Source organism: Saimiri boliviensis, chromosome 11 (genome assembly GCF_048565385.1).
Source record: "Saimiri boliviensis isolate mSaiBol1 chromosome 11, mSaiBol1.pri, whole genome shotgun sequence".
In the NCBI taxonomy this organism is placed as follows: Eukaryota; Metazoa; Chordata; class Mammalia; order Primates; family Cebidae; genus Saimiri; species Saimiri boliviensis.
In genome coordinates this window covers 87,245,241-87,257,989 of record NC_133459.1, presented here as the reverse complement: position 1 = coordinate 87,257,989, position 12,749 = coordinate 87,245,241, and the positions used below count along the sequence as shown (strand labels likewise).

At 42.7% G+C, this 12,749-nt stretch overlaps 1 protein-coding gene across 5 annotated transcripts in view; it reads right to left on the bottom strand.

The window, feature by feature from the left end:
* The window catches only part of LRRC8C (leucine rich repeat containing 8 VRAC subunit C), a 138,481-nt gene that overhangs the window by 15,034 nt on the left and 110,698 nt on the right, over positions 1-12,749 (bottom strand). For 4 of the 5 annotated variants that reach the window (XR_012512490.1, XR_012512486.1, XR_012512488.1 and 1 more), the window contains 3 exons: positions 5,104-5,326; positions 2,731-2,840; positions 371-842 (listed from right to left, as the gene is read on the bottom strand). The gene's annotated coding sequence lies outside the window, so the exon portion shown is untranslated. The remainder of the gene's footprint in view (positions 1-370; positions 843-2,730; positions 2,841-5,103; positions 5,327-12,749) is intronic. The other variant, XR_012512487.1, reaches the window with a different exon arrangement.

Below are 12,749 nucleotides of genomic sequence, written 5' to 3'. Positions count from 1 at the left end.
ACGGTGAAACCCAATCTCTATTGAAAATACAAAAAATTAGCCAGGAGTTATGGCATGCACCTGTAATCCCAGCTATTCAGGAGGCTGAGGCAGGAGAATCACTTTAACCCAGGAGGTGGAGGTTGCAGTGAGCCAAGATTGCTCCACTGCACTCCAGCCTGGGCAACAGAGTGAAACTCTGTCTCAATAAATAAATAAATAAAATAAATAAATAATAATAAAAAAAAAACCAGTTTTGACTTTCAAAGAACTTTACTAAATTCATGTAATGGAACCTCTCATTACTATATTCTTAAGAATAAACCCTTGTTTGAACTTCCACCCTATATCTCTGTGACACTTCAAGGATGAAAAGCATTTGTTTGCTTACCGAGAGGATAGCCGGAGAAGTGAAGAATAATGCGATGTTCAGTTCAAACTCCTTGGGCGAATTCAGTTGTGAGAATGGAATTACCCAAGTTGGATTACGCCCAGCATGCCAAGCTTAAGTTATTTGGTAAGTGCACATTAGAAAAATGATTTTTGGCATCTGCCAAAATATTCTCTTTATGTGAAAGTAAGTGACCTTGGATTTAGTTTCTGCTAGCAGCTGGCTTTTTCTGGCAGAGGCAAGAGATGGATACTTTGAAGGAGCCGTGGTGTTGCAATGACAGCAGCAGTACCAGGAAACTTTCGAGTTGGTACAGTGCATCCATTTCTCAGCATCCATTATAGTTAGGAATGTGATGGACCAAATGTGCTTTTTATTTTGTCAGTGTTTGGACTCTTCATTTGGAGAATCACCCATAATTGCAGCTGACTGTATTCCAAGATTCATGAGCGTTGGCGCCTGAATCAGACACCTATGGAGAGAAAAAGAAGCCATTTATTCATTCCTTTCTTCTTCTTCTTCTTCTTTTTTTTTTTTTTTTTCCTTTCCTGTTTAACTGCCCCAAATGTCAGGGGATGAGTCAAATGTTCAATATTTTTTTTTACAGGGGCTGGCTCTGGAGAAGCCAGTACAGTTCATCATACTGGTTCTCAGCTAGTTCCTCGTGACATTCTGGGATCTTGAAAGGACAGCTTTTCAGTGTCAAGTCATCCTAGAATGGCTAATATGCCTTTGCTCATTTTTGACAAGGCAGAGGGAGGACAGGGTGATAACACAGCCAGATAAAAGGGAGAGACTGGCTGGATGCTGGCTGTTTATGCGTGGGTGTTGAGTGGAAAATGCAGATGGAACTGACGGTAAGATGCCAGGGAGTTGCAAGAGGGCCCCTTCTCTGAATTCATAACCCAGCAAGCTCATAAGATTGGAAAAGAATTTTAGACATGGAAGCCTTTTTTTGAGGCTGTTAATAAGGTTACAAATAATCACCTTTATTAAGAATCCAAATAAAGTATTAAGAATCCAAATAAAGCTCATGGTAGGATTTGGAGAGAACCACCCCAAAATACTTCTCCACTAGCTTAGTATTGTGCCTGCAAGTTCTACCCATACTCTTTCTTTGAGTCAAAGCACTAGCTCTCAAACATCCTGAGAAAATGCTGGTGTTTAACTGGGAGAAGAAGATCAATTGACAGGGATGGGATTGGTTTCTTTAGCTGTCAGCTAAGAATGCAAGGGATTTGCAATGGACCGAATGTTTACGTCTCCCCCAGATTCATGTGTTGAAATCCCAGTTCAAGGTGGTGGTATTAGGAGGTGGGGCCAGTCTGCAGTAGGAAGTGCTCTCACAGTGGAGAACTCCAGGAAGGCAAAAACATCCACGTGTTTGGAGGAGCCATTGAGTGAGTCAGCAGATTAATGCCAACATAGACGTGTGAGCTACTTAATCGCTGTTGCTTCTCTTCTCTCCCACTTTCACACAATATCTCCTGTGGCCCATGCGAATAGGAACATGCAGCAAAGGGAATTCTTGGAAATGCAGTTCAGCCTCATCAAGTTGATACCAATTAAGCCACCATACCAGGTCAGCTGATTCCAGTACGTGTGGCCTTTCCCTGACAACACATTACCCCTCCCCAAGTGGCTCTGTCCATTGCTTCTTCAATCTACACCCAAGAAAGGCATTCCTCCTAGGTCAGCCCAGTTTAAGTACTGATACCACAGACCTGGAATAGGGCAAGGAATGGTGGAGAAGGACCAGGAGGTAAGCCTCATCCTGAGGAGACCTTACAACAATTAAGCTGCAGCTGGAAAGAAAAAGGGTCTCATCCTTGAGGTGTGCACAGTAGGAGTGAGGCATTTTGTCTTCCACGTATCCCTGGCCCTCCAGCAACACTTTCTCCCATAGCCAGCTACCAGTTGCAACTGTGCCATCTCTGTACTGCGCTAAAGTGTCCAACCGAGGGAGAGGGATGAGAGTGGGCTGAAATATATAGCCCTGCTTCTCTCACAAGTCTCAGAGATGTTTCAGCCCAGAGGAATAAAAGCTTTTTTCCCACTCCATGAGACTGAAGGAGCCACCTTTTTATAATTTGCACAAAGGCATTAGAGGTGTAGCTGTGCCCCTTGAATCATCTGCCTATAACTGTCTGACGTAATAAAAAAATGTATATTTGGTCTCTGACCCCAGTTCCTGACACATGAGTCTTAAAACCCGCATCATTTCCTGAATGCTAGGAGTAAGAGGAGCACCATTTGTTATATTTGGTCTTATTCTCAGTTTGCTGACACAAGAACTTCTAAGACTCTTGGAATCGCCAGAGTGATGAGTGTGTTTTTCATGTTAATGAGATGACTGTTACCTGGGGTCCCAAGCCAGCTTCCGGATGAGGGCTGGTCACCAGAAAGACCAAGGCTTGATGAGAGGGTTGGAACTTTCAGCCCAATCTCACTTCCCCAATCCCCACCTCATCTTCCTAGGAGGGGAGAGAGAATGAATCGATCACTGCCAGGGATTGAACTGACCATATTTACATAATGAAACCTCTATAAAAACCCTAGACAACAGGGTTCAGAGGGCTCCTGGGTTGGTGGACACATTCATGTGCTGGGAGGGTGGCGCACCCCAACTCCATGGGGACAGAAGCTCCTGCACTTGGGACTCTTCTGGACCTCCCTCTAGGTATTGCTTTGTCTGTGAGCTCATTTGTATTCTTTATATTTTCCTTTACAATAAACTAGTAATGGTAAAATGTTTCTGAGTTCTGTGAGCCACTGTAGACAATTATGGAAGCTTAGGGGATTGTGAGAGCCCCTGATATATAGGCAAGCCAGAATTTATGAGTCACTTGGGGACCCACTACTTGTAATTGGCAAATGAAGTGGGGGCAGTCTTGTGGGACTGAGCCCTTAACCTGTGGGGCTTGTGTTAACTGTTAGCACAAGCTAACCAGAGTCATAATTGAAGTAGACATCCAGCACCCAGTCGGTATCCCCAGAGAATTGCAGAATAGCTTTATATGGCCCATACATTTGGCATCAGAAGTGTGTGAGTAGAGAAAAGGGCTTTTTGTTGTGTTGTTTTTCATTTGAGAAAGCCAAGCCAGGACGGTTTGCTTGGACTTCACAGACTCTCCTTAGGTTAGCTCAGTGCTGCTCTACCTGGCTCAAGCCTGAGAGGACCTCCACGTGAGGAAAGTAGGAGCAGAAATGAAAAACCAAACAAGTGATTTCACACTGGTCCCCCCAAAGCATCAGGACGATGCCACCGGCACCAGGGCTTTGAAAAGAAAATAAAATAAGTAATAGTTAACATGATCACATACTTGGTATTGTGCTGAGGACTTTATATTAATTATTCATTCAAAAGTGTTTATTGATGACCTCCTATATGCTAGAAAATGTTCCAGGTGCTGAGGATATAGAAGAAAACAGACAAAAATCCCTGCCCTCATGGAATTTACATTCCAAAGGGAGAGAGATAAGAGAATTTTAAAATTAAAATATATGATATGGAAATGATGATAAATGTTATATAGAAAAATAAAACAAAGAAGGTGCTAGGAAATGCTCGTGAGGGTTGAGGAGGGGAAGGTAGCTCTTTTAAATGTGGTGACTTGGTAAAGATCTCATTCCAAACTGATCTGGGGCCAAAGGTGGTGGCTCATGCCTGTAATCCCAGCACTTTGGGAGGTGTGGGCTGGAGGACTTCCTGGGAACAGGACAAAGCGAGAGCCCATCTCTATTTTAAAAACCATAGCGAAAGCCCATCTCTATTTAAAAAAACAAACACTAACTGATCCAGAGGACATCCTGTCAGACAGACAATATTGTTATTTTACAGATTAGAAAACTGAAGCTTAGAATATGAAAACTTTTTCTTAGGAAAAGGTCTATTATCAGCTATTCGTATGTTAGAGTCTATCCTCCCCAAGTATTTGCAGGGCACTTTTTCCTTAGCAGTAGAATGCAAAGCAATTTGTACATGGGTAAGGAATTTTAACACCAAAAGTTGTGCTGAAGGTCTGAGAGAAGAGGAGAGCCTTCTTCTCTTGGGGCTCCTACAACCACAATGCCTTGGTTGGTGGGTACTGCTCATCTAGTCTTTCTCTTGACCTAGAACAAACCACTTCTGATGCTAGGCAGGGCTCTGTGGCCACAGAACAGCCTTTTGTTGTTGTTTCTCTGCCAATTTTTAATTAGACCTTTTTAGAGCAGTTTTAGCAGTTTTGGGTGCACAGCAATATTGAGCAGGAAGTACAGAATGTTTCCACAAACACCCAACCCTCACACCATACAATCTCCGCTACTATTGACCCCTCATCAGAACAGACTCATTTACAAGGTCAACTTCTTCCCTGTCCTGCTCCTTTCTCACAGATCAAATCTGGGCTACAGGTGCCGTTGGTATTGGTCTCCAGGTCCTGAGTCTCCCATTGCCCACCTGGGCTGCCAAGGCTGTCGGGGCCTACCATTCTCTCCTTGCAGATGCCCAATACCTGCAGAGGATGTACAACGGTGAGCAGGGCGTATGGGCAGACAGATGGCACGGTTCCACAGTGCTTGCAGGGCTGCGAGCCATGGGGCTGAGGGCTGTTCCTGCCTCGCCCTGTCGACTCAGAAAACCTTCTCTCATCCAAGGTTATAAAATTCTTTTCTAAGAATTTCTCAGCCCTGGATTTCCCCTTTTGCTTTTTAGTTTCTCATCCCGAGTTGGCTCAGCCTGTCCTTTAGACTTGCCTTAAAACTCCCATTTAGTGTCGAGCCTTTTCATCTGCCGCCGCGGCTGAGTCACTGCCTCCGTGCTGGGTCCACGCTGTCTCTAGATTGCTGCCTGGCCCTGGGGCTGAGAGGAAGCAGCGTCCAGCCAGACACCCACACCTTCAGTCGGAGCCGCTTCTGAGAAGCAGTAGGGTGGAAGTGTGTCATCTACCAGAGGGCAGGACGGGTAGGCTTCAGCTGTGGGGAGAGGGAGGAGAAACTGAGACAGATGGGGGTGGAGGGGTCGGGGTAGGGGGTGACATCAGGCTTCATCTTGCCTAGATTAGGGGGAGGCCATGGGTGAGCTTGCTTTTTGAGGATAAAGGAGCTGAGGTCGTTGATGAGCTTTCCTTACTTGAGAGTCAGGGGATGAGGTCACACCTGGGTTTGTGTTATTTGGAGAAGAAAGAATGAGATCATGCTGTTTCCCTTATTTTCTATCAGTAAGTGAGGGAGGAGGTATATGGTGCCCCATATACCTGATTTAGGAGGTTGAGGTGGTTTGGAAGGCCTTTGCCTCGAAACGGAGGGTTGCCCTGACCCAGCAGAGCCTGGGAGCAGCCCCTCCTATGGCAGCTCAGTGCTTGGCTGGTTTTGCTGTATTGCTCAGGTCACTGAGGGCTGCATATGACTTCATGAGCCTCGATGGCTTTTGCCTTCATGAGCCCTTTCCTCAATTAAAATTTTTAAAAATGTTACAACTGTGTTGGTATAAAAATTAATATAATACAGGCCAGATTTATCATTATATAGGCAATTTATTTTTCTGATTTGAAAAAAAATGAAAATGAAAACATTTCTGTGGGCCTCTAAAAGCCCTCTGTGCCTATTGCTTCCAAGGTATGAATTGGTCCTGAGGTCACTGGGACAGACAGTCACTTTACCTGTCTGGAACATCTGTCAGGGATCTGGCTAAGAGAGCTGTGCAGAGCTGGCCTGTCTTCTTGTACAGTCACAGACCACATAAGGAAGTTTCAGTCAGCGGCAGATCACATATGGGCCCATAAGGTTGTCATGGAGCTGAAAACTTCCTGCTGCCTAGGGATGCTGCAGCTGTTGTAACAGTGTCGTGCAACACTGTAGTGCAGCGTATTACTCACCTGTTTGTGGTGATGCTGGTGTAAACAAACCTACTGCTAGTCAGGTAAAAGCATAGCACATGCAATTATGTACAGTACACAATACTTGATAATGATACTAAATGACTATGTTACTGGTTTGTGTGTTTACTATACTTTATATTGTTATTTTAGAGTATACTCCTTCTACTTGTTTAAAAAAAGTTAACTGTAAAGCAGCCTCAGGAAGCTCCTTTGGCTGTATTCTAGAAGAAGGCATTATTTTCATAGAAGATGACAGCTCCATGTGTGTTACTGCCCCTGAAGACCTTCTGGTGGGACAAGATGTGGAGGTTGAAGACAGCAATATTGATGATCCTGATTGTGGGTAGGCCTAGACTTATGTGTGTGTTTGTGTTTTTGTTTAAAAAGAAAAAATTAAAATAGAAAAACTTACAGAACAAAGACATAAATAATATTTTTGTACAGCTATATATTTGTAGTTTAAACTGTTATTATGAGTCAAAATGTTAAAAAAATTTTTAAACGTTTACAATTAAAAAGTTACAGTAAACTAAGGCTAATTTATTATTGAAGGAATAAAAAAGATCTGTTTATAAATTGAGTGTAGCTGAAGTGTTCAGTGTTGGTGAAGTCTGTAGAGGTGCACTGTAGGCTGGGCGCAGTGGCTCATGCCTGTAATCCCAGCACTTTGGGAGGCCAAGGCGGGTGGATCATGAGGTCAAGAGATCGAGACCATCCTGGTCAACATGGTGAAACCCCGTCTCTACTAAAAATACAAAAAATTAGCTGGGCATGGTGGTGCGTGCCTGTAAACCCAGCTACTCAGGAGGCTGAGGCAGGAGAATTGCCTGAACCCAGGAGGCGGAGGTTGTGGTGAGCCGAGATCGTGCCATTGCACTCCAGCCTGGGTAACAAGAGCGAAACTCCATCTCAAAAAAGAAAAACAACAACAACAACAACAACAACAACAACAACAAAGAGGTGCACAGTAATGTTCTAGACCTTCACACTCGCTCACCACTCATCATTTACTCACCCGGAGCATCTTTCAGTCCTGAAAGGTTCATTCATAGTAAGTGCCTTAAACAAGTACATGGTTTTTTTTCTCTTATAACATATTTTACTGTACCATTTTTCAGGTTTTAGATACACATATACTTACCATTGTGTTAGAACTGCCTGCAGTATTCAGTAGGGTGGCATGCTGTGCAGGTTTGCAGCTTGGAACAATAGGCTATTCCATATAGTCTAGGTGTATAGCAGACCAGACGACCTAGGTTTGTGTATGTGCACTCTACGATGTTCCCACAATGACGAAATCACCTAACAATGTATTTCTCAGAAGGTATTCCTGTCATTCAGCAACACATGACTATATTAAGATGGTGCTGTGCAGAGGCAGAATGATCCGTCAGGTGGCAGGCTACCTGAGAAGGACTTGCTTAAGATGAAGCCTCTGGCCAGGCACGGTGGCTCAAGCCTGTAATCCTAGCACTTTGGGAGGCCAAGGCAGGCGGATCACTTGAGGTCATCAGCCTGGCCAACATGGTAAAACCCCATCTCTACCAAAAATACATAGATTAGCCAGGCATGGTGGAGCGTGCCTGTAGCCCCAGCTACCCAGGAGGCTGAGGCAGGAGAATCACTGTAACCTGGGATGTGGAGTCTGCAGTGAGCTGAGATAGTGCAGCTGCACTCCAGCCTGGGCAACAGAGTGAAACTCCATCTCAGAAAAAAGAAAAAGAAAGATGACGTGTCCTCTTAGGCTGAGAAATCCATCAAAGAGCAGATACTGGCCATTTCCCCAGGCAAAGGTAGAGACCAATGGTTCATTCATTCATTAAACAAATATTTATTGAACCTTAACTATGTACTAAGCAATATTCCTTGGGGATACAGATAAGTTCTGGCTCTCATGGAACATACACACTATACATTTGAATTCCTCAAAGTATCTATTTATAGCCACAGAGAAATTAGAAAAACGGGAGAGGAAAACAGAATTAAATGGTCAGAAACCTTGTCACCTATTACTGCTAGCAGCCTGACATTCCTTATGTCAGTCAACCCTCCTAACAATCCTATCAGGCACGTATTATTATTTCTGTTTCATAAATCAGGAAGCAGGTACTCACAGAGTTCAGGAAACATGTCCACAGTCTTACAGTTCACAAGCGTGGGTTGGAAAGCAGTTCTCATTTATTCCAAGTCTGTGATATCCACCTGGTTACTCTGCTTCACTAGTTATGATTTATGTCCAGGAGGAATTTGATTACTAATAGTTTTCTCTGAGTGTTAGTTTACAGTACAAAATTATATATACTGTCTTTTGGCAAAGGTGAAGGTGAATCACATCAGAAAGAAGCTAAATTCAGAAAGAATGGAAATAGAGCCTAGGTTAGGAAAGGCAGAACCTTTTAGTTCATCTAGGCTATAGTTTGTAAAGGGTGAGGTCCTCAGTGTCTGGGGAAGACCACCATAGTCAATGGAGAGATCACTTAGGTTTCAGGAGACATGTGTTTTCATATGAGTGAAATACTAAAGTAATGTGTCTGTTCGGGTATGTTATGCCATCTGGTTAAGATATGAACTACAGTTACCATAGGTGCTGAATATACCAACATATAGACAGTAACTGGTGCAGTATGCGGTACAGCATGAGAAGAAAATAAACATAAAGAAGAAAACAAAGATCACCTATAATCACACCGCTAGGTAATAAATAGAGCTAACATTTTGATGAATATCCCTCAAGTGCTTTTTTCTATTCATATCATTTAAACAAATATACAACTAAAACCTTACATTCTAATAGGGGTTTGATATTTTTCGTTTTTCTTTTCTTTCTTTCTTTTTTTTTTTTTTTGAGACGGACTTTCACTCTTGTTACCCAGGCCGGAGTGCAATGGTGCAATCTCGGCTCACCGCTACCTCCACCTCCTGGGTTCAAACAATTCTCCTGCCTCAGCCTCCTGAGTAGCTGGGATTACAGGCATGTGCCACCATGCCCAGCTAATTTTTTTTTTTTTTTTTTTTTTTTTTTTTGTATTTTTAGTAGAGACGGGGTTTCACCATGTTGACCAGGATGGTCTTGATCTCTTGACTTCGTGATCCACCCGCCTCGGCCTCCCAAAGTGCTGGGATTACAGGCTTGAGCCACCGTGCCCGGCTGGGTTTGATATTTTTCTACGAAACAATGTATCATACACATTTCTTCTATACAGTTAAGTATTTATATACAACATGATATTTAAAGGCTACGAAGTGATCAGTTGTGTAGATGTATAATAATTTATTTAAGAAATCTGTTGAGAACCACAATTAATTTGTTGTCATTTTTCTCACTGTTGTATGTAACACAGACATGAACAGCCTTATGTGTAAATCTTCTCAAGAATTCCTAATTACTTCCTAATGGCAAATTCCCAGAAATGGAATAGCTGACTGAGAGAGCTTAAACATTTTCAAGTCTTTTGTAAACAGAAGTCAAGCTTCAAGGAACAAACCCAATTGGGATAAAAATCCTTGGATGTACAGGACAGAATCTCAGATCAGCTGAGACTCCTTCAGGCAGGTACCAAGGCTCTGGGCACAGACGATTCAGAAGCCAGGAGTCAGAGACCATTGCACTGGAGACCTAGACACAGCAGGTAAATGTCAGTCCCAGAGCAGGAGTTGTTGCTGTTGACTTATATTTGCCACATGCTGCGTGTGCGTGTCTATGTGTGCTTGTGTGTGCAAGCACACACACATCAAGTTGGGGAGGAGGGGTCAGGAAACTGGTTTCCAGGTGTTCACAGGAGCCAGAAATCTAACGGCCTCTAGTTGAACCCTGCTGCCAGCTGAGGCAGGGTTAGACTTGCGGCGTGACCTCTCAGACATGTGAAATTGTTCACTCATTTTATACTGTCTCTGCCTACAGCATCTACCAATCTCAAATATTTACAATCCACTTTGAAATAATATAAGCAAATATGTTTCTACACAGTTCTTTTCTGCTGTACTTGTTTTCCCCTATATTCTGAGACCCATATATAATCCAATTCTATTTCACACAGCCTTGGTCACATAATAGTAACTGACAGAATAATCATCTTCTGAGACCCATAGTTGCCACTGTATGTCCATCAACTATCCTCTGTCTCTGCTTCTAAGCCCAAACCCCGTTACCCACCCAAGTCACTTTAAAAATAGAAGACTACTCTTTTCCCCCTTTGAATATGTGTTAGAACCAGGAGAAGAAGGGAAAGTCATTAAGTTTCCCAATGCCAAAGCATAATTTCAGTAACTAAAGGCAATAGGAAATGAAATGTCCAAGTAGAATTTTCTAGATAGTTCATCATCTACTCCTGGAAGAGCATCCAGGGAGATTCAGAAGCAACACTGGCAGTGAAACTAAAGTAGGTGCAGTGACTGATGGGTGTGAGGAATGGGAATGTCATTCAATATCCATGAGCCTCCAAACCAGTTTGTGGAGGAAAAGGCCCTTTCCTTCTCTCTGAAGGAGGAGGGAGGCTGTGAGACAGCAGGACTCTCATTTTCCAAGGAAATACCAAAGTGTGATGCTAGGCATCTGACCAGACTGCATAGGGTGTACCTCATCCTTGGAAGCCAGATCTCTGACACAGTCTTGTGAGTTTTGGCATGGGGCCCAGTCTATATAGTCACTCTCTTTTCTTTTTTCTTTCTTTCTTCCCTCCCCCTTCCTCCTCATCCTTTCTCTCTCCCTTCTGCTCTTTCTTCAGCATAGTAGAGTATATAGAACATGATTTATTCTATTTTCATTGATTCTAAAATTATGCTGTGAATCTCGGATTTACTGTTAGAAATTATTTTCACTGGGGAGGGATCCAAGATGGCCAATTAGGAGCAGCTCAGGATTGCAGCTCCCAGTGAAAGCGCGGAGGCTGCTGCAGGTGATCCCCAGGCAAGCAGGACCTGGAGTGGACCTCAGCAGTCCTACAGAAGAGAGGCCAGACTGTTAGAAGGAAAACTAAGAAACAGAAAGAAATAACTTCATCATCAACAAACTGGATGTCCACTCAGAGACCCAATCTGAAAGTCAACAACTACAAAGATGACAGGTGGATAAATCCACAAAGATGGGAAGAAACCAGCACAAAAAGGATGAAAACACCCAAAACCAGAATGCCTCTCCTCTTACAAGGAATCACAACTCTTCACCAGCAAGGGAACAAGGCTGGATGGAGAATGAGTCTGATGAATTGACACAATCAGGCTTCACAAGGTGGGTAATAAGAAACTTCTGTGAGCTAAAAGAACCTGTTCTAAACCAATGCAAAGAAATTAAGAACCTTGAAAAAAGATTTGATGAAATGCTAATGAGAATAGACAACTTAGAGAGGAATATAAGTGAATTGATGGAGCTGAAAAACACAACACGAGAACTTCGTGAAGCATACACAAGTTTCAACAGCCAAATTGACCAAGCAGAAGAAAGGATATCAGAGGTTGAAGATCGACTCAATGAAATAAAATGAGAAGGCAAGATTAGAGAAAAAAGGGTAAAAAAGAATGAACAAAGTCTCCAAGAAATATGGGACTATGTGAAAAGATCTAATCTACGTTTGATAGGTGTACCTAAATGTGATGAAGAGAATGAATCCAAGCCAGAAAATACTCTTCAGGATATTATCCAGGAAAACTTCCCCAACCTATCAAGGCAGGCCAATATTCAAGTCCAGGAAATACACAGAACACCACAAAGATATTCCTCAAGAAGAGCAACCCCAAGGCACATAATCATCAGATTCGTCAGGTTTAAAATGAAGGAGAAAATGCTAAGGGCAGCCAGAGAGAATGGCTGGGTTACCCACAAAGGGAAGCCCATCAGACTCACAGCAGATCTCTCAGCAGAAACTCTACAAGCCAGAATAGAGTGGGGGCCAATAGTCAACATCCTTAAACAAAAGAACTTTCAACCCAGAATTTCATATCCACCCAAACTAAGCTTCATAAGCGAAGGAAAAATAAAATCCTTTGCTAACAAGCAAGTACTCAGAGATGTCATCACCAGCAGGCCTGCTTTACAAGAGCTCCTGAAAGAGGCACCAAACATAGAAAGGAACAACCAGTATCAGCCACTCCAAAAAACACACCAAATTGTAAAGAGCATCAACACAATGAAGAAACTGCATCAACTAATGGGTAAAACAGCCAGCTAGCATCAAAATGGCAGTATCAAATTCACACATAACAATATTAACCCTAAATGTAAATGGGCTAAATGCCCCAATCAAAAGACACAGACTGGCAAATTGGATAAAAAGCCAAAACCCATTGGTGTGCTGTATACAGGAAACCCATCTCACACTCAAGGATACACAAAGACTCAAAATAAAGGGATGGATGATAATTTACCAAGCAAAGGAAAAGCAAAAAAAAAAAAAAAAAAAAAAAAAACAGGAGGTGCAATTCTTGTCTCTGATAAAATGGACTTTAAACCAACAAAGATCAAAAGAGACAAAGAAGGACATTATGTAATGGTAAAAGGATCAATGCAACAAGAAGAGCTAACA